At 36.0% G+C, this 27374-nt stretch overlaps 1 protein-coding gene across 1 annotated transcript in view; it reads right to left on the minus strand.

Moving 5' to 3' along the window:
* Thw (chitin-binding domain protein thawb) overlaps positions 1-12998 on the minus strand; it is a 39011-nt gene extending 26013 nt beyond the window's left edge. Inside the window, exon 1 of the mRNA XM_071777907.1 lies at positions 12636-12998. The gene's annotated coding sequence lies outside the window, so the exon portion shown is untranslated. The remainder of the gene's footprint in view (positions 1-12635) is intronic.
* Between the last annotated feature and the right edge of the window lie 14376 nt (positions 12999-27374).

Below are 27374 nucleotides of genomic sequence, written 5' to 3' on the forward strand. Positions count from 1 at the left end.
GGATGTTCTTCCGCTCGTCGAATCTTCTCACATACTACACCACGCGCATAGACGCGCTCGGAACAATGGCTTGGCCTCAGAAGCGATTCCCATATTATGCAAATACCAGCGCTCTCCCTGCTACGTCGGCTGCGCCACGTCTTGCCTCGCCTCGTCTCTCGTCTCTCCTCGTCCTCTCCTCAATAGGAGGATAGGATAGTTATGTTGATTCGGAACAGCCGTCGAGCACAATAATTATGGGCAATTGGTTTTACGAACGCGTCAAAATATTTAATTTCTCAACCGCCAGAGAGAAAACTTTCCTCCGCGTCTACGGTTTTCTTTGAAAATTTTTAAAACGAAGAAACTTGGAATTACGTACATATTTAAAGAATACCGCGTTGCATTATTCATGCTGAACAAAGTACGAAATTGCGGCGCAAAGATTGTAAATGTTCACATTTGTTTCATAAAAGTTGTACGCGATGCATCATTTTCATGGTAATATAAATTTTAATATAAATTTTAATACCGCGATTCAATCAAATGGCCATTTCTGTCAATCAACTCGGAAATTTTAAAATACGTTCGCACCAAATTGCAATTTTCTCGTGTGAAAAAATATCATAATTATGAGAAAATCCCTCTCGTTTTCCATCTCCTCCAGCTCTGCGTTCGTTTTTCGTCCTTTGCCAACTGCAAATGCAGAAATAAAATATTCACAGCCACTGCAATCCGGTTTCGTGAGTGCCGTTTATCCGTTATTCCAGTATTGAACACTTCTATATACGCAATCTAAATTTATCATCGTTTGAATGGCTGATAACTAAAAGTGCTTTACTTTTCACTGGATTTTTCCTAACAAGTTGCATCAACAAAAAGAAATATTAGCGCTACTGCATATGAATGCGAACGTTTTACCTGTCCCACGTGTCGCAAAATTTTTCGAATGCGCGTATTGTCGTATACCATCGCGGTTTCAACGAGCGCCATTCACGCGAGTCTAAGGTCGTTGTTTTTCGAACTGCCGATTTTCACTCTCAGGGGGTATTACATTTTCTCATATTGAGTCACTGTGTCGCAAGCTGCGGAGGACTCGTGTAATCTCATGTTTTGAATTAAGGGAAATGACGCAATCGCCAGTAAGGAAGGTGGAAGGCCGCGCCACAAAATTTTTCGAAATACCAAGTCTTACCAAGAAATTATGAAAGTTTCGCCTTCGGAGAAAAATTCGCATCAGTGGATCAGAAAGACAGATAATGCGAGAAGCTATTATTCGGTCGTCGGTGAGATCTCAGTTTTCTCCTTCCTCAAGAGGGATCGCTGCATCTCGGTAAAGAGATAAGGCTTTTGGACAATCTCATAATTACAATTACGATATCAAATATCGCAGAAATGAGCAATTAATGAAAATAAGCACATGGCAAATAAAATAGTAAATTTAATATACGTTGAAGAATTAGAACGGATTGTACATAATTGTTAGGGTTAAATCTGTTTTGACGATCACACGTTTTTAATTCGTTATAGCAATTAAGTAGCAAAATATTTCATTCTTGTTTCAACAGCTTCTTCTCGCGTTTCAGCATTTTTGAATGAAATCTAAGATATAAGATAAAAATTGTAACATATTTCTTCGGGATTATACATTTTTAATGTAAATACTAGATTAGCAAAAGTTGCAAATCATCGAAGTAAATTTAAAGGATACGATGCTTTAACTGTAATTCGATGCAGTGATTCTATTCTCACTTCTGTTTCACGCTCCATTTAGCACTAAATGTGACTGTCCGATTTCGAGTTTTATCCGTACGCAAATGTTCGCGTCAACACGATTGACACGAGATAAAATCGTCACATTTACCACTAAATTTTACATTTCGGGAGCAGTAAACCAAAGATTCACCGACTGCTATTGCATTCCCGTCTCTACCTAGCGTTGCATTTAGCGCTACATGTAACTCCCCGATTTCGAGTGTTATTTGTCTAGCCTACGAGAGGCAATGCTTAATGACAGTACGAGATGGGAAACAGCCGCATTTAGCATGCGGCGTGGATACGAGGGCCAAAGTTTAGTCCCGTGACCCAATTTGTCGCCGCACGTTTTGCAACGTCGGTCGCTTTCCACACGAGATAACGAAATTAATGACTAATTGGTTGACTGGTTGCAAAAATAGTTACATCGTTCTAATGACGGCGTGCAATTATGTCCAATCGATTCGATTGACGTCTAATTAAATTTATCTGACAGCTGATTGGAATAACGCGGTTAAAATGACTGGCTTTTCCCTTATCTGGGAAAACGCACGATTGTATAATAATCTTAGATGTATCATCGTGGCGCTTGGCTTCGCACTCGCGTGGCGTGTAACGAAGCGCACATGTGCCGTTGATCTGGCGCAAACAAGGAGGAACGGTAACGCGAAACGCGTCAACGTACGGCAGATACGTACCATAATCGCATATAATGATACAGTCTTCCCGCTTTCTCGGTGAAATAAAAGACTTTCTTTCCCACGCGTTCGCCTCGAAAAATCCCCCGATGCACTCTAATCATCTGCCGCGAGTTTCAGCGCGCGCGCGCCGCGCCAGCGATATCGCCCGAGGATTTTGTTCTGTTCGCACACCACATAAACTTCGTGGGGTCTCTTGTTTACTCCTTTCAGCGCCACTGGCTGCAATTCTCTCTATACTCTCCATATTCACTTTTGACATGTTGCCTATATATCGATAACGTATCTGTCACGATTAAAATCGTCACCATATGTGCTGACGTAACGATTATCATGAATGCCATTTGCTTAGAAATTTTTTAAGTTATACTAAATAAATTTGTTAAAATTATAATGATATAATTACTTGTTTGTTCATTTAATAACAACAAAATGTATTTACGTTCTAGCATTGAAATAATATATTCTAATTTATTTACAAGCTCCGCGCAAATTCCCGGTTTGATAAATAAACCACGAAACGCACACAATTGTTAATAATTATGTAAATGTAAAAAAATTGTAAACGGACTTCACACGTCCGCTGAATAATTTAATAAATATGTCGTAAAAAACTGTCATTACTTATAAATCCGTCGGTTATATAATAGTTTAATAACTATGAATTATTACATCACGATAATATTTTTCCGACATATTGTACAGATTTTATAATAAGATCGAAATTGTCGTCTGTTTTACGGTATTTAAACGTAAAAATCCATAATAATAGGACGATGGAGAGCTCCGGGAAATCTCGAACCAACAGCGATTTCCTTTTAGCACACCCCGCTATTCACGATGTATAACTCCAGGGAGCGAGCTTTTTTGCCTCTTTTAAAGTTTAACAATAAATTAACCATTATAAAACTGCGCAAACAAGAGCAATTCAGGGAAAAAAGTTTTCCACTTTAGAAAAGTATTTTTCGAAAGGTTTTTCTGAAATTACGGTCGCCAAAAGCTCCGTACTAATTGACATTTACTTTTAAACTTCCACATTTTACTACTATTTTCGCGTAATTTGGTATCATAGATTGAAATCGTGCTTGAAGAGAAGTAAGAGCCTTCTCTTGGAGAATCGATTTTGAATTCATTAAAGGGCTGTTGACGTGTATGGAAAAGGACGCGCCGTGGATCATCAAGGACATCCCGAGTATAACGAGGAGAAAATATTCCGCAACTAATTTGCATTCTAATATCCCCGACGAAAATCTAATTCGAGTCTTAATTTATTAACGTCCCATTAGTTATCTCTTAACTCTTTGTGCTTAACTCTTTCATTTATCGTTAACAAAGCTTAAAATTTAGTTTCAGATTTTTTTTTTCTGGAGTTTCTACAATAACGAATCCTTAGATCTTGTAATTACCGGAGATCTCGCCAATTACTGGAAAGTCAATCAATTCTCAATATTATATTTGTTCCTAAGATTGAAATTATTCCTTTCCTTCGACGTGCACGTTTCTAGGACATTTTGTGACGGTTTAATGTTTAGGTCGAGTGCTGTCTTACGCGAGTTATACTACATCGTGTGTTTAATTAATGTGACAGCAGCCTGGAGGACTCTCGGGCACAACGAGAACGAGTTTCACGTTTCTGATAGTCGCTCAGGAGGGAAGTCCGATGTCGGAACAAAGGCAACCAGATAACGAAGCAAAGCTAGGCATCTTAACTTAGAACGCATACGTACGTACCTCCTTCCTCCTTTGTAATGCTAATTCGATAATTATTTCAGCAGGATTAGCTGAGAGAAGGCGGAGGAGTACAAGTATGAGGAAAGAAACACGTGCATCGAAAAATCGGTAGCGTTTGTTCAAAGTAAATGAATAATCTTCAAACGGCCGGCCGATTTGGAGATTTTATGCGTACACTGAGAAAAAAATGTTCTGGATTTTAGTAAATATTAGTTTGCATACAACTGTGACTCCATTTATTAAAATAAAGAAAATTTTCCTTTTTATTAGTATATTTTTTTCCTAGCGAATACACACATATAGGTACTAATAAAAAGGAAAATTTTCTTCATTTTAGTAAATAGAGTCACAGTTGTATGCAAACTAATATTTACTAAAATCCAGAACATTTTTTTCTCAGTGTACACTGAATATTTCCATTCACTTTGTCGAATAAAATATCATTCTATCTTTTGCAAATTGACGCACGTCAATCTGTACGCAAGGTATACTCCATAAAGCGCACCACTATGTTACAAATATTTAAATAATACGTTTCATATAAAATCGTTTTTCCGTCCGCAAAACCTCGATCAAAAATTTCAACGTCAAATTACTCTTCAAACTTAAAATTCTATTAAAAAACCAGCTATAGGCCAATTGAAATTAATTTTAAAAAATCACCGTTGACAACAAGCCAAGTTCTCAATTAATGAATTTTACAAAAACATAATGAGAGAGATATGTCAATACCGTTGCAATCGATATAATTTAACAGAAATTTACGCCGCGGAACTGTTACGGAATTAATGTACTGATCAAATTTATTTCCAAGCACCGCAAATTTCCGGTTTGATAAATAAATAACGTAAATGAAATATATATACTCTGTCGTGATCCGTATACGCTCTCTTCGTGATCCGGAGAATACGCATTTCATCGCCATGACAAACCTCGAAATTTCGCGATTCAGAATTGCGATGTATTTTCGCGACGGCGTTTATCGTCGAACTTTTCGAATTCGAGGTAAAAAATTGCACGTAAAGTTTGTTTGTCAGCAAAGTACAGGGTAAGTGCGGTGCAACATGCCGCGGGGTATAATATCGATATCGATATGGTCGCACGCGCGACATCGAATCGGATCGCGGCGGGGCGCGGAGCGTGCACGGATTCTATATAGCACGCTCTCTGCTGCTATTAGATCGATAACTTGGAACATTCACCGATATACCCTCATCGGAACACAGATGTCGATCGATTCCGACTTTGGTCGTTGTACCGCCGTTCAACGCTGTCGAATACGCGAGTCTCAAAGACCTCGAAAAAGTAATAACAGCGAACTTTTGTTTACGATTCCAATAATGCTTCTCCAATAGTTCCTCAATATTTTTTAATAGATAAAAGATTTTTAGTTTAATAAACCGGATAAAATATGCAAATTGTCCCAACATTGCAACTCCCATTTTTAATTAAAGATTAAACGGCATTTTTTAAATTTCAAACATATTTCAATAATAATATGGAAATATTGTGGTATAATTAAATATTGTAATAATTAAATTAAATTATACAAGAATTTTTATTAAAATTTATTTAAAAACAGTAGAGAAACAATGTTTTTAATATTTGTTTTGGAATATAAAGTTTCAATTTAATTTGTTTTAAAAATAAAAGACATTTGTTAACGATATATTCTTCGATATCTATATTCATTTAAAATATAATTGCATTATTTTTTAAAAACAAGATTTCTATTATAAATATTATATTTAAGTATTTTACGCAAGATTAAAAAAAACGCCGTTTAAGAAAAACTTTGGAGAATCCAATAATAAATCCGACACCTATTAAATTACATTGATGGATAATTATTTTCAGTTATTTATCATCGTATATCAAACAGCAGGGCACATCACATTTTCGATATTCGCGGAAACTTTTGAGTTATCCGAAATATCAAGTATCTCCCGATTGAAATCGGAGTGGATTCGTACACCAGCGATAACGACGCCATTTTTCTTTCTAATTGTTCTCTCGAGACACGTCATATCGCGAACGCGTATATTTTTCAAAAATTTGGAGAATACGTACAAATATTGTATATATAGAAATATATTTACTTTTATTGTGGGATTGACTCACGCACCCACACACAATTTAGTTATGAGATTTACAATAATAATTTCTCATTAATATGTCCGAGTCCTACACACCCATACCGTTTCTGCAGTACTGTAAATGTACTTTTAGACAAGGATACATATAGTGCACCAGCTGAAGTATAAATTTAGTGCTGCAGTTCATTTACGTCCTGCCTAATAGAGAGACGTTAATCTCCTGGTAACGTAGGAAAGGTCCTTAAGACAGCAATCGCTTTTGCAAAAGTGGAGTACTTAATACAAGTTAGATTTATGAATTTTGTTACGTATTTTATACACGCATATAAATGCAAAAATTTTAATAAATTCATTTCTTATGAACTTACTGCATTGCAATGCTTAATTAGTCTTTATATTAAGCTAGGAGATCGTAATTAAAAATCGTAATTAAAAATGTTTCGTAAACTATAGAGCTGCAAATGGATGAAAAAGTTTGATATTGAATTGTGTTAATTTTGCTTTAGTAATATTTTAATTGAACGTTTCATCGCTAAGCAGCTGCTTGACGAAGTTAAAAAGGCATCCTGGAATAGCAGAGGAAACAATTAACGAATTTACTTGGTCTAGACGCTCAATCCATTATTAGAAATATAACAAATACTTGATATGTTTCACTATTTTTTACACACGATTACGTAATGGAAAGAAAAAGACTTTGTCGTGCGGCATTATATTCGACGTTCACGTCAAAGTGATTACATTTTATCGATAATAGGATTTACGTTGGCCGCGCGACTTGTCCGCGGGAGTGGCAGCAGGGACCGCTTTGATGTGGAAACCGGTCGGACGCTGCCAGTAGTATAGCCAGAAACCAGGCGTCCGGCAGCGATCGTTTATCGCATTAGTGGACGGTCCACGGTTCCGCGCGCGGTACCTTCGGCAAATTGGGAATTACGGCAATATCGAAACTTCGATATAGCCCCGCCGGTCCCAGCTCGGAGTCATTTCCCAGTTCAGTTTAAGTATGAACGCAACATGCAGTCAAAGGTAATGCAAATCCATCGCGATATTATTTTTTCGTAGAGGAAATTTCCGAAAAAAAGGCGAGCGATTAATACGTCGCTAATGTTTATCCGTGTGATTTATTTCAATTCAACACTAAATTAACGTGAAACACAAATGCATACGACATGTTTCTGTTCGTTGTCGCGATGACACGGAATAATTTAAAAGAAGCAAGAAAGTCGCTGCTTATGCACACGTGCTCCTACAGTTATAATACAGAAAACGTCATTCTTTTTTTTGTAAATACCAACTGTAATATTCTGTTTAATTACAAATGCCGTAATCATCAGTCTAGCAAAAAAAAGAGCTGTTAAATAAATCTCTCTCGCGTCTACAAACATGTACCACCGTTATTCTGTCGCAAAACGAGCTTAATGCGCCGCGTAATGCTGAACAAGAGCATTTACATTGCGCGCGATTAACGTCACTCGGTGAGGGCGAATTATGCGCGTTGCGCAAAAGCACACTCTCCGAAATGCATTGAACCTCGATATGACCCGAGAGCTCGTCATTTTACGTCGCGGCCCGAATTAATATCCATCTATTACATATTAAATTACATCAAACACGCGTTTGTGATTGGGCCGTCGTATCGCGGTCATAATGTCACAACATTACGTTGATATCGTTAGACCTGAAATTGGAAGGACGCTCATGGGAGTAAAAATCGCTGTACCCGGCGCAAAGAGAAATTATTAAATTGCGAAATAATCCCTGTTTTGTCATGCGAGATTTTGTTGTCGTTGAAAAACTTTCTGTCGTCATAATATGCAGATTGTGTTTATCGTCAGATTTGTCATTTTCGGAACTCGAATTTCTCGTATCGCGATACAATTTCACGTTGAAACAAAATCCAATAAAATAATAAATTAGCAATTCGCTCCACATACACACACACACATATCGTGTATCATTTGTATCGTACGATATAAATACACGGATTTTATCATCGACGTTGTGAACATTCGACAAATTTATTTTCACTTATTGATCATATTAATCGTAATTCTGAATAATTACTTCTCGCTATTCTGATATCTTAAATAGCCGATTTGACATTGAATCACTTTGCTTTACGACTTTTAGGATTTGTGGTTTTCGTAGATATCACACACGCGTTTCGGAACTAGGATACAATCGACTTCAGAACTAATCACTGTAATCCGGATGTAATTTGGCGCCCGCCATGCTGGTAGCAAGTGAGATTCCCGCCAAGATCAATCAGAGATAATAATTGGAAACTTGACTTGTACCAAATGACAATCATAAAGACGAATGGAGGCAACAATGTTACACATAAACGATATCAAATGTATTCAGTGACATTTCTGCATATGTGTTTGTGTGTGTATGTGTGCATTAATTAAGTTTTTGATTTAATGCGAAACAACATACAAATCTATGTCTACGCTTTTGTATAAGAATAATAACACCCTTGCTCTTGATCTTTGTAATTCTGTAACTCTATATAAATGATAAGTTCCTTAAACAGCGTTAAGCAAGTGCGAGATCTGGGCAGAGATATGTAAGTAAAACTACATAATTACAAAAGTGGAACATTCTGCACCTAACGAAATGAGATAAATTGCATCTTAAAGCCGGAGTACACGAGGTACATTCTGTACATGCCATTATCTTGATACTTGTTTTAGTAACAAGGAAGAATTGACTAAGATTAGCGGTAGAATAGCAGAAAAGATGGATACTATTTTACGTTTCATGAAATCCATTCAATATTTATCAAAGCCAGCTTAGATGTGATGTAACAAGCTCGAAATAATTCACAGTTCCGTGCACACAGAGAGTTCGACTGTTTAATAAAATTCTCTATCGAACGAAAACTTCAAGCGGATCGTGCCAACGAAGCGAAATACCTTCGAGTGAATCCTTTTTAGAGAGAAATGGAAACGACCGAATACCGAATGCCGCGTGCAAGAATTAACGGAGGATGAAGAAATTTTATTGCTTTATTAACACACGAAGAATGTTTCATTGCTTCCCTCTCGCGAGAGAAGCTCTCGCGCGCCCAGAAGCTCGAGTGTGCCATGCGACGTGTTACACTCGCGTGTATAATTACACCGATGTTGGCCACACAGCGTGAGACTCTTTTGCGCCACGTTTTTGTCAGACCGAGACAAAACGAAAAGAGAGGGAATAGGGAGAAACGGAGAGCGCGAGACGGGAGCGAGATTTCCACAGGCCACTTCGCGTGCTTGTGGAAGTTCGCGTGCAAAAATGGGTCAGGCACACATTTCGTTATGACGTATTGCTTAACGATCCACCGCTTTGTCCGACATCGCATTCTGCGCTCCTCATTCACCTAACTGGCGAGCGCAGATTAATTAGCTAGAGACAAGATTAATTAATTATGGCGACCTCGACGAGTTCGACCTAGGAACATCCCGCTTTACTGTCGTCGTGTTCGACATCGAGTCGAGCAAGAAGTTGGTTCTCATGACCAAAGACTCCACTCTAATTAGATTTACACGTATGTTAATTAATGCACAGACATAACGGAGTTTTGCTGTACATTATTATTTATTACATAAACTTTATAAAACAAATAATAATGTCATTCGTTGTACCATTAACCGCCTCGCCATTTACTTGTTAAATACAATTAATGGCGTCTTCAATAATACAATTAATATAAAATACAAAAATGTATACTATATAACGTCGCAAAAGAAATAAAGACATTTTAGGTAAGCATTTTTGAATTTAATGTCGGCAATATTGAATATAGAGCTCGTTTCCCCTCTTACCAAGAAGCTAAAGTTAAGGACTTTCAGAAGGATCTCGTCGGCACGATAGGGCAAATTGGGTCTACTCTGTCCGCATGTAAGAACCTCCTAATGGAATGAAATTTGCCTGACATCGCGCAACTATCTTTCAAGTTATTCTAGTGCGCGTTACCTATTTCTGTCTGTTAAAGTACAGACGACAAAGGGTTAATTTATATCATTTAAATGGGAAAATAATTAATAATTTATAATATAATTATATAGCAACCGTTTTTATATTAATTACAGACATAATTAAACTGAAATAAAATAAAGTAATTAGTAGAAAGGATTATACCTACAGAACACAATTTGTAAATTTTACTAATTTGCTAATGTAAATCGAATGAGAAAATTAATAGACAATAAGTGCAAGAATATAGTATATCAAATGGAACATTGGTACTCAACTTAAGTACGAAGTTTGACAGCGAAGCGAAAATTAAAGGCTCCAACGGAAGGATCTGTCAGTCTGTTCGCGCGATAATGGAGCAGCGAAATTTCCTTTATACATCGCACGGGTACCTTTCAGTAAATAATTCCACCGAGTTGACTGTATGTCGACGACGGATAATGATACTCCGGGAACCTAGTATCATTGATATCACGACATCTCACATTGCAAATGCTTCGCGGATCTTCAATCTTTGTTTGCGATACCTACGCCGCAAATATTCCATATCCATAGTTTCGCACGACGAACGGGAGAGGAAGATCGGGGTAAGCCTGATATTCTCTTATATCACATACTGCACAACGGCGGATGTCGAACGTTACAAATAATACAAATGCCTGACATATCAGAGCTGTTTCTCTGAACTAATCCCTTTGATACATTTTGGAATTTAACGTGATATCTTGAGCATACCGTATTATTGTTTTAATAACTCACATGACTTCCGAGATATGTACCTGAATTTTGAGTTTATTCTATCTATGTTGAAAACTGTGCGCCAAATTAAAGTTCGTAGAAATGTAGAAAATTCAAATAATTTATTTACCTCCCTTTTTTATTACCTTTAACAATATTGCAAATGTTAACGACGGGAAATAATCCGCCGAAAACAAACGAGAAGTTATATTGCATGACAAATACTTTTCATGACGTCGGACCCGGGTGGCCGCGCTATTTAAATGCACGCTTGAAAAACTGCGCCTTTCCTGGTGTCGACGAGAATAATAAAAATGGTTGCATGAGCGCGGGGCAAACGCGACGCGTGGAAACGCGCCAAAGTTTGTTCGATTCAACGGCAACCCCCTGATGCGTTTATAACCCTCGGGGACGGTAGAAGCCTCGGGTAAAACATAACGACATTAAGTGGTGAAATGTTGGAAACACTCGATGAAATTATTTTAAATTTCCATTAAAAATTTGATTTATACAATGTAGTTGCTAATTAATCGTTTGCTAAAAAATCGTATACGTATACAATAAAATTTTTTACAAAATCCATTTATGTATTTTCTGTTTGCATTCGTATTTTCGATTTTATATGAACGGTCCATAATTTTATTTTTAAATAAATAATTGTATATATATAAATAAGGTCTATCTTTATTGCATAAAATAATATAATGCCAAATTTCTACCTTATCGGACTTAATTAATAATAAAACAAGCCGCATAACTGAACAAGCCTGAAGTGTATACTTTACGCAGATTTCGCAAATACGTGTATTTCGCTGGCGGCAAAATGCCAAAAATGCGATTTATTTGAGTTAAGAGGATTACTCGTTAAATATCTCCTTCTTGTAAAGTAATGCTTCATCGATCCGCGTCAGCGCGCGTTACATCTCCGGCTACGAAAATGCCCAGCCCGACGATGACCCTTTAGCCGAACGCGTCGGAAAATTTTCGTACCTAATGCGCTTTTAAATTTCGGTTGAATTTACTGCTGCATTTTTGCGCGAGTGCGGTATTTACAAGCGTGTACTTCGTAATCAGCTGTTTCGAGCGCGAAATCCTCTTTCCGATATAAGTGGTGTTTAGACTTTAAAGAGGAAAGCACTTTTTAAGCTAAACAACGACAAAGAGCAAACTGGTAGATCGATAGAACATTTAAACGAAAAATCGTAATTTTATCTGGTTTAAAGGCACGCATAATATAGAATGTCGAGATAACAACTTCGTAATCTAAGATACATGAACTGAACCGAATAACTTTAAACGAAATTATTAGACGCTCTGTATAGAACTATTTTGTATCAGGCCAAATTTCAGTTCTCTGTGAGAACGCAAAATTGTTTTGCATTTTGAATCCATTAAACAGAATGAGATTTTATCACCTGAATATTCTTGTTTTTTTTTTTTCATACGTAAATATGTAACATCTATATTGGTTATCTCAATTATCGTAAAAAAATTACATATATTTATTCCAATTGGTTTAATTTTGATATTTCAAGGAAGATAGTTAGTCTTAAACGTAGAAAGATGAAAAGATAGGAGAATAGACAAGTATAAATACTTGTCGCTTCTCAAATATCGCACTATCAATGACGCGTATATCTATATTCACAAAACAACGTATACGACAACCTCGTACCTGGTGTTAAGCCCCGCGTGCGCCCGCCCGTAACAATCGCCGATGTGGCGAAAATACTATCCTGGATCCTCGGCTGCTGAGATCCTCTAAATCTCCAAAGTCGTGGTACACACGCGGCCGGCTCCGGGAAACGATACCGGAGCGAAGCGAGGGAAGCGTCGCACGCGCGCGAACGCCGCGGACGCGATTCTTATTCGCGTGAACGATCGGCAAGAAGAAAAGGGAGAGAAAGACAGAGAGAGAGAGAAAAAGAAAAAAGAGAAAAAGGAGAGGAAGGAAAGAGAAGAGTCAGCAGCGAACACAGCCGAGGCCGAAGGAACTTTGGAGCGAGCTCTCTCGTCGCGAGGGAGTCGCGGCACGATACTGACGGGTCGTCCGTGGGGCGCACGGACCTCATGCCGCCAGGATCTCCATCCCCACCGATCCCGACGGCGCGGCGCGGCGCCGATATTCAGGGCCGGTTGATCAACGGTGGATTGTCGCGATCCCAAGACGGTGTCTCGTCTCCCGCGTAAAGGGCTGATTAATTGCTCGCGTACTCAACGTCCGGTACGCGCGCGGGTTAACGCCGTAACCGCAAGAGCTATCGAATCGCCGCAAATGGAACGCCGTATCCGAAAAATTTTAATTTCACAGAAACGCCCCTAAGTTTGACATTTCGAATATAACTGTGACTCTCTTTGGTAAGTGTCCAATATCCGAAAGTATCCAATAATTACCTATCACGTTAAAACGACAAGGTTCTTCTATGAAGTACGTTTCAGGCTTTTTCCTTTGCGAAATGAACTCATTATTACGTCATACTTCCCGTTCTTAGATTTTTTTTGCGCCTTTCAACCGTTTAGCATCAACTGCTGATGTGAACAAACACGAGCAACACACAAGCCTAAATGAAGTTAAGATGGAGAGAATTAAAAGTTGCGTGATTGTGTGGCGAAAAAAAACTAAGCAATCTTTGGGACTGAACTAATAGAGAAAGCTGTGCGTGATCGCCCGAAAACACAGGCTTTGTTATGTAAACCACTTTCAAATAAGATAAAGATAAATGATTTTATACGTTGCTGCAAATAGAATTAATCACTTAATCTGCGTTAATTATACAAGATGTACGGATAACTTAAGACTTAAATGACCGTATAATTATTTAAGCAATATTGGAATTGCAAGGAATGGAAATGAATAGAAGCGAATTTAATGAAGGGGTATTGATTACATGGATGTCTATATAAGTGTAATTAGTGTCACATCACAGTCATCGCGCTTTTTTTCAATAATAAATTAGAAGCTAACCTTATATTATGAAGGAAATTAATTATGATTCAAATTGGCAATATCCTTATGTTTTATCCTCGATGGATTCTAGACAAATCATTTTTAATATATTCCATCGCGATATTCCATCGCAAAAGAGGAAAATCATATTTGTATATAATTATGTCAAAATATACATAAAGTTTTTTCAAACTTATCGAATTGTTTGAGTAATATCGATCAAAATTCTCATCGATGTTTTAAAGTTAATTAGATTCATCAATCAAAACATTCTCAATCATTAAGATAATGTCTAACTTACCAGAGCAATAATGCTAAGCCCGCGCGGTCACGCACGCATTACATCATGGAATTCTATCGTTTTCATGAATCGCGCTCGTTTGAAACTACGCTCATCTCATTTCGAAAACTACCCTCTGGCTTTTGCGAATTTAGCGCGCAATGAAGATAACGCCAAATATTTGAACGCAAGGTAAATGTTTATATTCACCGATAAAACGCTGTCGTAATAGTTGTTCTTAGTATATCTATCCTTACTACGTTCTTGCGGCTATATCAAGCTATAACGTTCCATTCAGGATGCGCGCGTTCTATTGCTATGAACTTTCGGTGTCACGACTCACTGATTCTTATCTGAGTCTTCTCCAGGATTGTGCCGTTTATTACGTATCGTCATTATTACGTACAAGAAGACTCAAACTCAGCTAGCTAATTTTCAATCGCGTTATTGACTACAGCAATAGAAACGGCGATTACGCAGTTTGTGAGTAAAAATATTTAGAAAGCGTAAATTGAATACTGAATTGAGTACTAAATTGAGTACTAAAACTTAAAACAAGAAATGTAAAATGTGAAATAACATTGTACGAAATAACTGATTTGCAATATCAAACAGAGGAAGATGGAGAAAGAAATTCCAGAGGCGGGAAGAGAAGAGGTGAGAAACAAAAGTAAATTCCATTCTTTTCAATCTTAATTTTTCTCTTCGAGATCGAAAGCCTAATCTCACCAAATTGATCTTCACTGCTTTCTCCTTTTCTCATTATTACACAGAGACATATTCAACTTCTTTAATTCACTAAGGATCTTTTATCCTCTTACGTCATCGGCTGATATTACAATGCGTTACAAAATAAGATAAAATCCTGAAGCATGGAAAAGTCGCGTAAAAAAAATTTCATCACCTCCAAATTCATCAGATATACGCGACGTCTCTAAAGTCTAAAGATTGATGCAAATCTTACGAAACAGTTGATATACGATCTCGCGCATACCGGGCACTTTCTCTCGACCCGGCAAGTAATGTAGGCCGATATAAAAAGACTAGCGTACGTTTCAATGTCAAGGCGTGGATAACTTCACCAGAAAGGCACCGAGAATCGCATTCAACGATTCAATTAAAGAGTCAATTAAAATTAAAATTAATAATCGTGTTTCTATATTTCTTTCCCTTACTTTCCTTTTTCTCACACGCTGTCCTAATTCGAATGTTAATTCGTCATTTCGCTCCAGAAATTAAATATTAAAAATCTCAAGTTTACAAACGAAAAGATGGTGAATCGGATCTTTTTTTGGCCGGGAAGAGATCGTCTTCAGATACCACAAAGGATAATAGCGGAAGCGCGGCAAAACCTCGAGGCGGTACAATGTATCATACGGCTAGATGCTCTACGGAACGTTTTACGAATCGTCGTGAGGGTCACGACGTGTGCCATACCGTAGCCAGAAACGTAAAAGTAACCGCGCGGAGCGCAACTTTCGATCGTTTCTCGTGATGCGACGTACCGATAGCGCCGTAGTAAGCACTACCTAGTGAATGACACGATCTCCCACGCCTCTCTATTCGTCTTCTCTCTGGCTGCGCACGAGGCGGAGAGGAAGTCTCGCGGCGAAGAGAGAGGTAACTTGCGGGCGCATCCTTTTACTGATGAGCGCGTCGCGCCAGTAAACTCACTTTCATCTGTGATATTAGCCGAGCCAAGGCGAGCGAAGGCGCAAGGCGATTCGCCTTTCGATTCGCGCGAGACACGATCGAGGCCTGCGAGCATCTATAAACGTCCTCGAACGGACGATTAATCAGTGAGGGTGTTTGATACCGATGCGAGCCAATAGGAAAGAAATAAAATGCTATGTATCTTCCAAGCGCTGAGCAAAACGTTATTGCGACTTTCTGTACGACTATAATCCAAGATCAAACAAAGTACTGTAATTTAAAATGAAAGAAGATTTTTTGCGGGAAATCTAATGGTAAATAATTACAGGAGCGTTTCTTTCCTTCGCGAGAAATATTTTATTTTACACCGCGTGTCTTTCTCCGCGATGTATGTTACGCAAAGAAATGTTGTTTGTTAATGTTAAATTGTGTTAATCGCGAAATTGGAAAAAGAAATACGTTAGCTGATTGAACAAATAAAATTCCGCACTGTGAGCGTGCGAGCTGAATTCATTTGAAATTACTATTTGATGGGTTTACTGATTTATACGGTTCAATCCTGCGTTTAATGGTATTAAAGATACGCTTTTTCCTATTTTATTACGAGCTATTTAACGTGATTATGATCTGTGAACGACGGTGACGGAGGATATAAAAGACAATGTTTGCTTTAATCCTGTATTGTCCTCCTTTTTCCGCGGTATATTGTACATGCAAACGAAACGACACTGCTGCGCACCATTGTCTCCCGATGCACTTCTTCGTGCCAGTAATAACAGCAGCACGCGTTGAAAAAAAAAGGGAGAAAATATACCCCTCGCAAAAAAGTCAAATAACAGTGGTAATACCGCGGCGCAGCTCACGGCGGGCACTTTTCTTGAATAACGTATGCGGACGTGGTTACGCTGCGTCGCGTCGTAACGACGAAGCTAGACGGTACTTAAGAGGCGTTGAAGTATGAGAAAGAATATTTTTAAACGTGCATTCTCACACCCCGGGGAAACTATAAAAACCATGAAACTTTTGGATTAAAAACCAAATTAATGTGTTATATATTTTTTTTATATACAACCTATATTACTTTCCAACGCTTTTTTCAATATAAAGCGCAATAAAATAAATCTTATAAGACTGACGTAACTGCTCTATATCTGATAACTAAACAAAAAAAACTTTCCAATTGCATTAAAATTTCTTTCTGACTAATTGATACAAAGATCGCGGTGCAGAGTTCAATTAATATTATATTACTATATTTTAATTTAATATTACCTAAACGGTACGAAGCATTGTGTTCAATATCCCTACAAATAATTAAAAAGATATAATTATTAAATATTATCTTTGATATCATTCAAATTAATTACTATTTAATAAAGTCATTATATAAACCTAAAAAATGTAATATAAAGTCATTAATAGCACGTTTGCTATCAATATTATCAAAGATATAACGTTATCAATAATATTAAGTGGTATTATCAATAAAATATAAATAGTGTTGTCAATACCGATCCTTATTAAATACACTGTTGATTTTATGATAAAATTTAGAAGCGACTTGGTTCGCAATAGATTCCTTACGCGTTGCATTGCATTAACTTGGCTGAACATTCAATTCCATTTTGGAAAGTTAGCGGCGTGTCTCAACTTCGCGACCATAGAATCAAGTATTATTCATCACGCGCTATAAATTACAGCCAACAGTTTTGTTGACGTCGCATCAACCAGCCTGAGGACTTATACTTTCTTCCCTGTCATGATGCAAACTAATTGTTCGGTCGTTGTCCTCCCGCTTCTTCGCGTTTTCGTTACGCCTAGCTCATCACCTGGTATTTCAATAAGCGGTTTGTTAATTTTCTAATTAATCACGTAAAGAAACATTAATATCATGTGTTCTACTAGTGTTGTACTACGCGACGAGGCCATACTTTCATATTTATTCATATTTATTCAAATTCCTTTCATATTTATTCAAAGCAAAACGTTAACAATGTAAGAAGTAAAAAATTATACGAGATACTCAGGAAAATTCGAAATCGATATTTATTCGGAAGACAAAAAACTTTAATATACATAAAATGTCTTATCTTTATCCCATTAAGCATGAAATGGAAAAATAAGCTAAAAATTTCCCGAAAAAAGATATAAAATTAATGGAAATTTAGCAACTTTTGATACTCTCCTATACAATATACAATGTAAAACCAAAAAAATGTTATTTTTAATATTTTAAACCCATTTATCGTAAAAAAATACTAAGATACTAAAAATACTAAGAGTTATACGTCAAATCATTCACGTTCACAATACCAGAAATTTTTTATAAAAATATCATAAAGAGAAGTGCAACTCGGTAAGGTAAGGCGCTGTAAAAATGGTCCTAAGAGCTAAAAGCATCTAGCGTCTAAGAAAGCAATCAACGAGCAACGCCGAGAATCTCGAGTTCGTTGCGACTGAAACTTGTTGATTAGTTTCTTAAACACTCTACACACAGCAGCGGTATTTCATTCCACTTTATGATGCGTAAAAAGTATTTTCACGGCTGTATGAGAATGTATAGTACTCCGTAACGATGTCAGATGTGGGAAACAAATCAGCAAAGTGTAATTTCAGAGATCCAATAGCATACTGTAGCGAAACGCGAAATTATCATCTCAACTCAAGCTACTATTCTCCGTCAGAGAGTGAAGGCTCCGGACTAATCATATTGAATCTATGATGCCAGTAGCAAGAAATCGTGTGTAATTTCTTCTTGCGGTATAGAACATAGTTGTAAAACATCTTCTTTGTTTGCATTTCTTTGTTTTGTGATTAATTAATGGAAAATTTAACCAACTGTGAAAAAAATTCATCCCCACAAGGCATATATTCAAAATAAATTATATAGTCATTTGTCAATATGAAAGATGAAAAGAGAATTTGCGGTGCGTTTTACAAGTTAATCTGTAGAAAGCGGGAGTAATGGCGAAAAAAACGCTCAATTATTTCAACGCGCGCTGCAAACGAAAATTACCTATGATTTCTCACCTGTGATGTCGTAAAATCAAACGACTATAGCGATCAGTACACGGGCTTAAGTACGGATTAAGTATCGTATAATAGCTCGGCTGTTACAACGTGCGTTAAAACATATTTTATCGAACACGTTGTACATATTGGCAAAACAGTCACCGAGAAACGCTTGGCTTTAAAAGGCTTTTAAATATTCCTATCGACGTGAGAAACTGCTCCGGAAAATGCACGGAAAACCTATCGTTGCAAACACTTTGACGGTGCATCTATAAAACGTTACGGTTGAATATTCAATTTTTCATTTACAGTACACCGCCGGCTAGCATGCTACTCGCACACGTATGAAAGCATAAGCATAAAGGAAAAATTAAAAATTGAGAGATCAAAAGCTTTTCAAGCGGCAGTGAAATCTTTGACAACAGTAAGCACGGACTGCGATGAAAATAACATGTAATAATTACCATACATGAATGTGTTCCTTTCAGCGTGATTTATTATATAAATTTCTTTTCATATTTCAGATTAAAATTATACTGTTTTATTAATTATTTCAAATACTTTTTCAATTGTACAAGTAGGTTTATGTTATCACAATTCTGTATTATCTTATAAAGAATAAAAAATTTAAAATTTTCTTTACGAAGAAACTTTTTACTTTTTTCTCAAATCCAGTTTCCCTATTAAATAGTGATATAAAAATCACAAGAGTTTGTAAATTATTTTATTATATACATATATGATAATAATAAATATATTTATAAATAATAATATATAATATATTTTGTTCGTCTTTGAAGTACTAGGATTGATATTTCAATAGAATAAACTCCATAATGATTTGTATTATCGTGTAAAGTTACTTCTATAAAAATCAATATGATTTTTCTAACAACCTCGCGGTAAGAGTTAAGACGATAATAGCATAAAGCGATATTATTATATGCATTTGCGTCGAAGCGTCCGCTTTCCTAATACAAGGAACAATCAGACGGGGGTCTAATAAGAGAATAATGATCTCCGCGTGAAACTTATTACGACTTGTTAGCCAATCTCAAATCCTCGAGGCGAAATGTCACCGATGGATGGAAGGACATCCATTATGCCCGAGAGGATTCTCGTAGGACACAGCGCGGGATTGGATAACATCGTTGAAAGAGGAGAAAAAAAAGCGTATTACTTACTAACGTTCCTCGAGTCACGGAAAAGAGGACGCCCTTTCGTGATATTACCGACAAGAGCCGGTGCGACCGATCGCTAACGAAAGTTCATCGCCGTCACATCGATCTTACGGCGATCCGTTGAAAGGGAATTGAGGATCTTGATCGAGCAAACGGAGACGGAAATAACGGATCCTACGAGATGCATGTCGATGTACACGGCGGTAATTGCCGGCCAGTGAGGTTTGAAGCGTGTTCGGTCTTTTTCTTTTTTAATTCATTGTGCACGACTGAACCAACCAACCCAACCGACACGAATGTACTGCCGTGGACAGAATGGTTGCAACATTTTCTTTCAACGAGTTTCAATTTGAGAAACTTGGAATGCCCAAAAATCGTGAGATTGACCTTGCAATTTTTGCGCGTTCCGAAATTCATTGAAAGAAAAAGTGCTGCAATCCTTTTATCCACGATAGTTTACTTTCAGATAATCTACGAGTGCGAATTAGTTGAAAAATGTTTAGTTTTGAAACAACGGAAATTACGATCTCTTGAGAATATCCTCTCCAATCTTCACACACTGTGTTCGTGCGCGTTTAATATCTTTAAAAACATGCGCGAAAGTTTTTTTATTTTATGTATTCTGATAAAGAATTATTCTATACTAATATATTAATGGAGTTATAAGTAGATTTATACTGCTTGTGCGGTGATTCGTACGTACATATGAATAGTTTAGATTTCGATAAAAAATTAATGTGCATCTATATATGTATATAGATTACATAATAAATTTAAATAATAGATTACCCCATGGTTATTTCGTTGTCGCCCGATGTCTCTCTCCCAGGCTCCCTCCTCTCCTCTTCTCTTATTCTTTCACGTCATTTACACAATACTCACTCGCGAAAACGCGGTTAATTATGATCGTGCGCGCACTAATCACCACAAGACAATGATCGCGCGGCACTTTAAACGACACTTGCGACGTTAATCGCACGCGATTATTTTTTGATTATAAGACGTACATTTGATTACATATTGTGACAGGAAAATAACGCGAGAGAAGCACGAATTACACAAAGTATGACACTTTCCTTTTATCGCTGTTCTCTCAACTTAGAAAAATTTGGTTTCATTTTCCAGGATTGAGAATATGATCGAATAGCTCGGATACTTCGGGATTGCCAATCCTGTGCTCGTAAATGTGAGCCCTTGAATATTTCACGTTAATACCATGCGATACGATATAATTAATAAAGTCGAATCGATGGTTAATTAATGTGCGATAAAGAGGCGCGAACAATCGACATTGCACACTAAATGTATCTCAAACGCATAAATTTCGAAAACGCATTAACGTAAAATTAACGTAAAATATCATTAATGAACAATCGATATGTTCATGGCTTTCCGTTACTTGAATCAAGATAGCGATTTGTGCATTATTCTATTCTCGCAATTCGAAAATAATACACAAACGTCACGTTTAAATGGGTAAAAAGTTCAAAAAGCGATGTGAAAAAACCCGAGTGTCGTAGAAAAATAATTATTGCCCAAAAATATCGTGCTACAATAATAATTTATAATTTCTACTTGTTATCGCTTCAATTTCAATGAAGCGATTCAATTGAGATGAATAAAACGTGCACAAAAATATCAATTTCAAAATTGTCGTTGCATAGGGTAAACATGGGTAAGATGGCCATAGAAGAAAGATAACCAACCCATGTTCATTCAATGTTTCATGACGAGCTAGATTGAGAGAACATGGGTTGGCTATCTTTCCTCTATGATCATCTTGCCCGAATTTACCCTATACTTGTGAATTATTAAACTTTCGAGAATTAATTAATTGCGCGAGTCAATAATCGCTATTGTTCAAAAAGTTATGCGCTTTGAAAGGGAATTAACGACATAACATGCTGCTGCCTGTCCGTTCGAATCTCGGCGCAACAAACAATAGCATAGCAACCTTGTGTAAACATAGCGCGTACACAGTAAAAAAAAAAAACAAATCCCGAAAACCGTATACCAGCAAATTTTTCGTCACTAAATATTTAACATTCTACAAAATAAAATTCTCGCCGAATATATTCTTGCACATTTTAACTTTGCAATTCAAATTAACTTCAATTTCATGGACTGTATACCATATCGCACAGCAAAATCAACCTTATTTGAAAAATATATGTATCTTGGCCAAATTTGACCATGAATTTTTCTAAATTGGCCTACATTTATAATTTTAGATTTAACCCTTAGCTGGCACTGCGGGGTATTAAACGCCCCAGCCTAGTTCAGCTCAAATTTAAGCCCCTTTACTAAGCTTTAATTTAAGCTACCTATAGTAGATCCCAGTGTGCCAGCTATGTGATTCTGGCCAACTAAGGGTTAAATCAAACTTTTATTCAGTAAAAACGAATCAATCTTTAAAGATTCTTTAAAGATTCTGATCACTGGTCTTTTCCTTTTAGAGGCATTTTCTTTTCATTCTTCTACATTACTTTTCATATAATTCATTTTATATTATATTATCATAAAAGAATTACATTATATAAAAAAGAATATACACATAGAATATATAAAAATAATGCATAATATAGAGCGCAATACAGAATTACAAAATAAAAGGCACAATGTAAATTGTTTAGAGTTTTAGAGATTAAACATATAAGATTTCTTTTTAACGCAAATTTATATACAAAACATTCGAAATGCATACAATAACATAAAATTCTCATGATGTAAGACATACGGCTGCAACCGATGCGATTTATCGACACATGATTATTATATAACATATGTTTTTTTGATAATTTTATTAAGTAATAATTATAAGACTTATACTTTGCCTTAGATAACGCGGATAACCGCGACCAAGAAAATTGTTAATTTTATCAATATACATATGTAGCTATATTTTTAATTTTTAAAAGGAGAGAGTACGTCAACTATTGATGTACAAAATTACGTTTCGCGAAACTTTCAGAAGGAATGCAACACGCGAAAGAAATACGCAAAGTTTCGTTATAAGCCAATGATTAAATAGAAAAATACGCGACGAATAAATCCGGTTTATACTCGTGGTCCGATACAATTGCGAAATATGTAATTTTTATAATGCATTCACATTGCAACGTAAGTTCCAGTTATAACTATTATTTTTCTAAATATTGTTTGACAGAAAATGAAGTGTCTTGTACAATCGCATCTGTGTGCACGATTGTATAATATATTAATAATATAATTAATCACACGTATGAAGTCTAATTCTCTTTTTATGTTTAATCGAGATAGGATTTATTCGAGCCTCAAAAATCGTGAGAAAAGAGCGTATTATTGCCACGTTCAATAAAGTATAACTGGTCCAACGATTTGACCAGATCAAAGTCCATCGAGTGACACATTAGTATCCGATACAGAAAAGAATGATCCTCAAAGTGGAGAGTTCAATGTGCTCTGCTTCTGTCGTTTCTATACGAAATCAATTCGCGAAAGAAAATTAAGCGACCCATTGAACACTAAAGACCTCGTCAGAAGAGAACAAATCCCGAATTTTCCGGACTGCTTCCGATAGCGATTATTCTGACAACCAGTTAATAACCAGTTAACGACTAGGTATTATTCTTTAACTGCGTATTACAAATATTATGCAATTCCAGAATGTTTTAATATATAATCTAATTTATCCTAATTCTTTAGTTAGTATACACGAAATAAAAATTCGCACGCGAAAAAATATAGTCTCCCATTAATTTCGTACAAAAAAGAATAGGTTCCTATCGAAAAGTTACGAATGATTATATTTAGTAATAATAAAATGCATGCTTTCTCACTCACCGACCGATGCGCAACAACGGAGTTATCTGCAACGTCGCTACGATGATTCTGTAACAAGCAAATATAACGTTTACATTAAAATAATGCTCTAAATAATCAATCCTTCAAACATTAATTATTACAAGTGTTGAATTTTTTATTCGTCTTCAATATTCAAATATTACGAAAATAATTTTGAAAAAGAACCATAAGAATTTTCAGAATAAACTACAAATTTTGATCATTAAAATTTTATAAATTTTTTCCTCTAATTAATATTTGTAATTCGAAATAAAACAATTCAAACTTAGGAAAGAACAATTAATTTTGCACAAATAAGAAATAATACTCACCGCAAAGTTGCTCCGACGGCGCCCGATGCCTCCTCCTAGGCCTCCTCCTCCTCTCAGATTGTCCAGATTATTAGCTTCGTAGAACTCATGTTGCTTCGTTGCACGTTCACGAGACAACACTCGCGAAAACACGATCAAACGTGAAACTAATTAACCACGGTTCCGTCATCTAAATCACGTACAATAATTCGCGCATGATTTGCATATCGTTCCGCACATTTGAAAGCGTTAAGCGATCGTAAATTATTTTCAATTTGATATGAATAAACCGGAACACGACACGGGATGCATTTGAATTCGAGCAATAATCATCGTTCGGTAAGTAAATCGCGGCGAAATCAATTTGGAATTTGGATCTTCTCTTCGTTTCGATCTCTGGATAGATAAATCGCGCGAGACACGAGCGAGATTTCGCAATGAACGACCAGTGCCTCGAAACATTGACGCGTGAATCTCGAAAATCATTTAGTCATGTGAGCGAATTTGATCGTTATAAACAACGAAGTATCTTTCTGATACGTGTAATATTCTCTTTGTACATATATTGCATCGCATTTCGAGGAGTAAGAACTCTACACACGGAGCGACACGCACGGGTGCCTGTTCATTCGATGGTCGGGACGAGAATGATAGCGCGGCGACCTTCCGCACACACGGCGCGGGGCGCGAAGTATGACGCGGTCTATTGTGTGCGTGACGAAAACAAGCGCCGGGGGATACTGCGTGCCAGCCGTCTTGCCACCTGTAATATTTAAAGTTATAAAATCAATGTATGCCGAATATTCTGTTCTTTAAATTTCGATGAATGCGGATATTACTATCGCATATCGAATTTTGTTTTATGGATTTATTATAGCGTCATCTAAATCGATTAATTTTATTCAATTAAGAGTTTTAGAATGGACACGTTATAACTTACACCTTAATTCGACGAGAATACGCAATTTGATTAATATAAATCTATTAATACAATGTGTATAATATTAATATAATATTTATATCTTGTTAAAATAATATGCATAATATTATTGTTAAATAATAATATTTCTCTTATTATAATATGCATAAATGTGTAATAATAATTTTTATATTATACCAATAATAAATTTAACACGCAAATTGCTTTTAATCCTTTTGTTTTAATAAAAATTTAAATAGTTACTTAATTACTCGATTTAAAAAAAGTTATCAAATTTAATGTGAATTTATGCAATAACACTTATTTTTGCTTTGACAAAGAAATTATTTATGTACCGGCAATTTGATTCTATGCAATATATAAAAAAATTTTATTCTTATTACATTTTATATTTTGTCCTGTTTTATTCATTATTCGATCCATTGTATATGTATATGGGTGTTATGATAAGAGAGTATAGTATGTAGGTATTTAATATAAGCATCTGCGAAATGCAAAATACTCAGTTTTTGTCGCATGTCGCTAAGTAAATTTTTTATTAAGTTACGCGTTTTGAAAATCCGGCGCGTATCATATATCATACATGAAAAAACACCGCGCGTATACTTTTTGCACGTAACTTGACAGCTGCGTTATACTAGAAAACGGGTGTAAAAACACGTGTAGTACAAGCTCTTTGAAACGTAATACGTCGTCATCGAAGCGCGAGCGAGCGCTGACCGACTCCGCTGCTAAATCGTGATCGCGATTAATATAATAATATAATAAATCTATGCGCAGAAAAATCACAGCGAGCTGATCTTAGGCTCGTTTAAAAGCTCATTTCATAAAACAGAAATTATATTTAAATTACAATATTTCGACTCAAAAAGTTTATAAATGTTAATAAAAAAAAATTAATTGCAAATAGTAAATATTCTACAATTAAATAATGTATCTTTAATCTATCCTGGCTTATTTATTATGAAATAATGGATCTATGAAATATTACGATTATCTGTAATGTAACGTTAATAATTGTAATATAATATTAATAATATTCTTATAAGCTTAATATAAATTTTTTATCTTTTATATATAATTGTATAATCACATAGAAACAATTAGTAAATTCAGATGTCAAGCAGTTTATAACTATGTAATTATAAATAAGAAGATATTTTATCACAATATTTTTATATATATGTATTTATATCTTTTTTAATTTTTTTTTAAGATATTTTATTTTATTTACTTACCGGATACGATGCACAGCAGCGCAGTTGTAACACGTACTGCATTGATCTGTAATATGTACAAATATATTCAAATAAAAACAGTATCCAAAATAAATCAAAGAATAATTATTGCGTGCGAGACATAATTTTTTTATAATTTGGACAAATATTTAATAAAAGAATGAATTTGATAAGAAAAATTCTATACAGTTAACATTAATAGATATCATTTATACAATTAAAAATCTTTTTGAAATATTTCATATATATTTATTAATATTACATTACAAATATTTTACTAAATATTTTTAAAAATTTTAATATTAGAAAAAAATTTTAATAAAAGATTTTACTAATAAATATTTTACTGAATTCTTTCGAATTTTTTAATATTAGAGAAAAATTTTAATTAAGAATTTTTAATCATCTAAAATATGCTATATATATATTACACGATTATTATTATTATTATACATTACATCATTATATTATACAGCGATCTACATCAATGGATCTCTATTATGCAAACGAACGTGATTACTTGATCCATCAGTAATATGAATAATGAAACAGCTAGGTTATGAAATGTTCACACATTGCTCTGATTGCTCACCTCGCGATAGTGGCGATTGCTCCGCCGCTACCCCTGGCCTCCTCCCCTTTCTCCGTTGCCACTTCTTCGTGACACTGGCATATCTGTTCGCGAAAACACACGTTCGTTACAATTAAGCACGCTAATCACTCGAACGCAACGATCGCGCGCGACACTTTGCACGACGCGCTCAATGTTAATCGCACGCGACACGCAGTTAATCACGTCGCGAAAGCGGAAAAACAGTACCTAAGTAAACTACGAGTGCGGAGTGCCGAGTGCGTTCGATACCGGCGAACGGCGACGATACGCAAGTGAAGCGTGAACGCGTCTGAGATGACGGAGAGGACGCGCGGGCAACTTCACGCTCCCGAGAGTGACGCAGCGACCGCGACGCTACGTGCTACACCTGTTGCTCCTAATTTCGCGTTCGTGCGTTCTCGAACGCACTTCTAGAAT

The sequence above is a fragment of the Temnothorax longispinosus genome, chromosome 5 (genome assembly GCF_030848805.1).
Source record: "Temnothorax longispinosus isolate EJ_2023e chromosome 5, Tlon_JGU_v1, whole genome shotgun sequence".
Taxonomy (NCBI): Eukaryota; Metazoa; Arthropoda; class Insecta; order Hymenoptera; family Formicidae; genus Temnothorax; species Temnothorax longispinosus.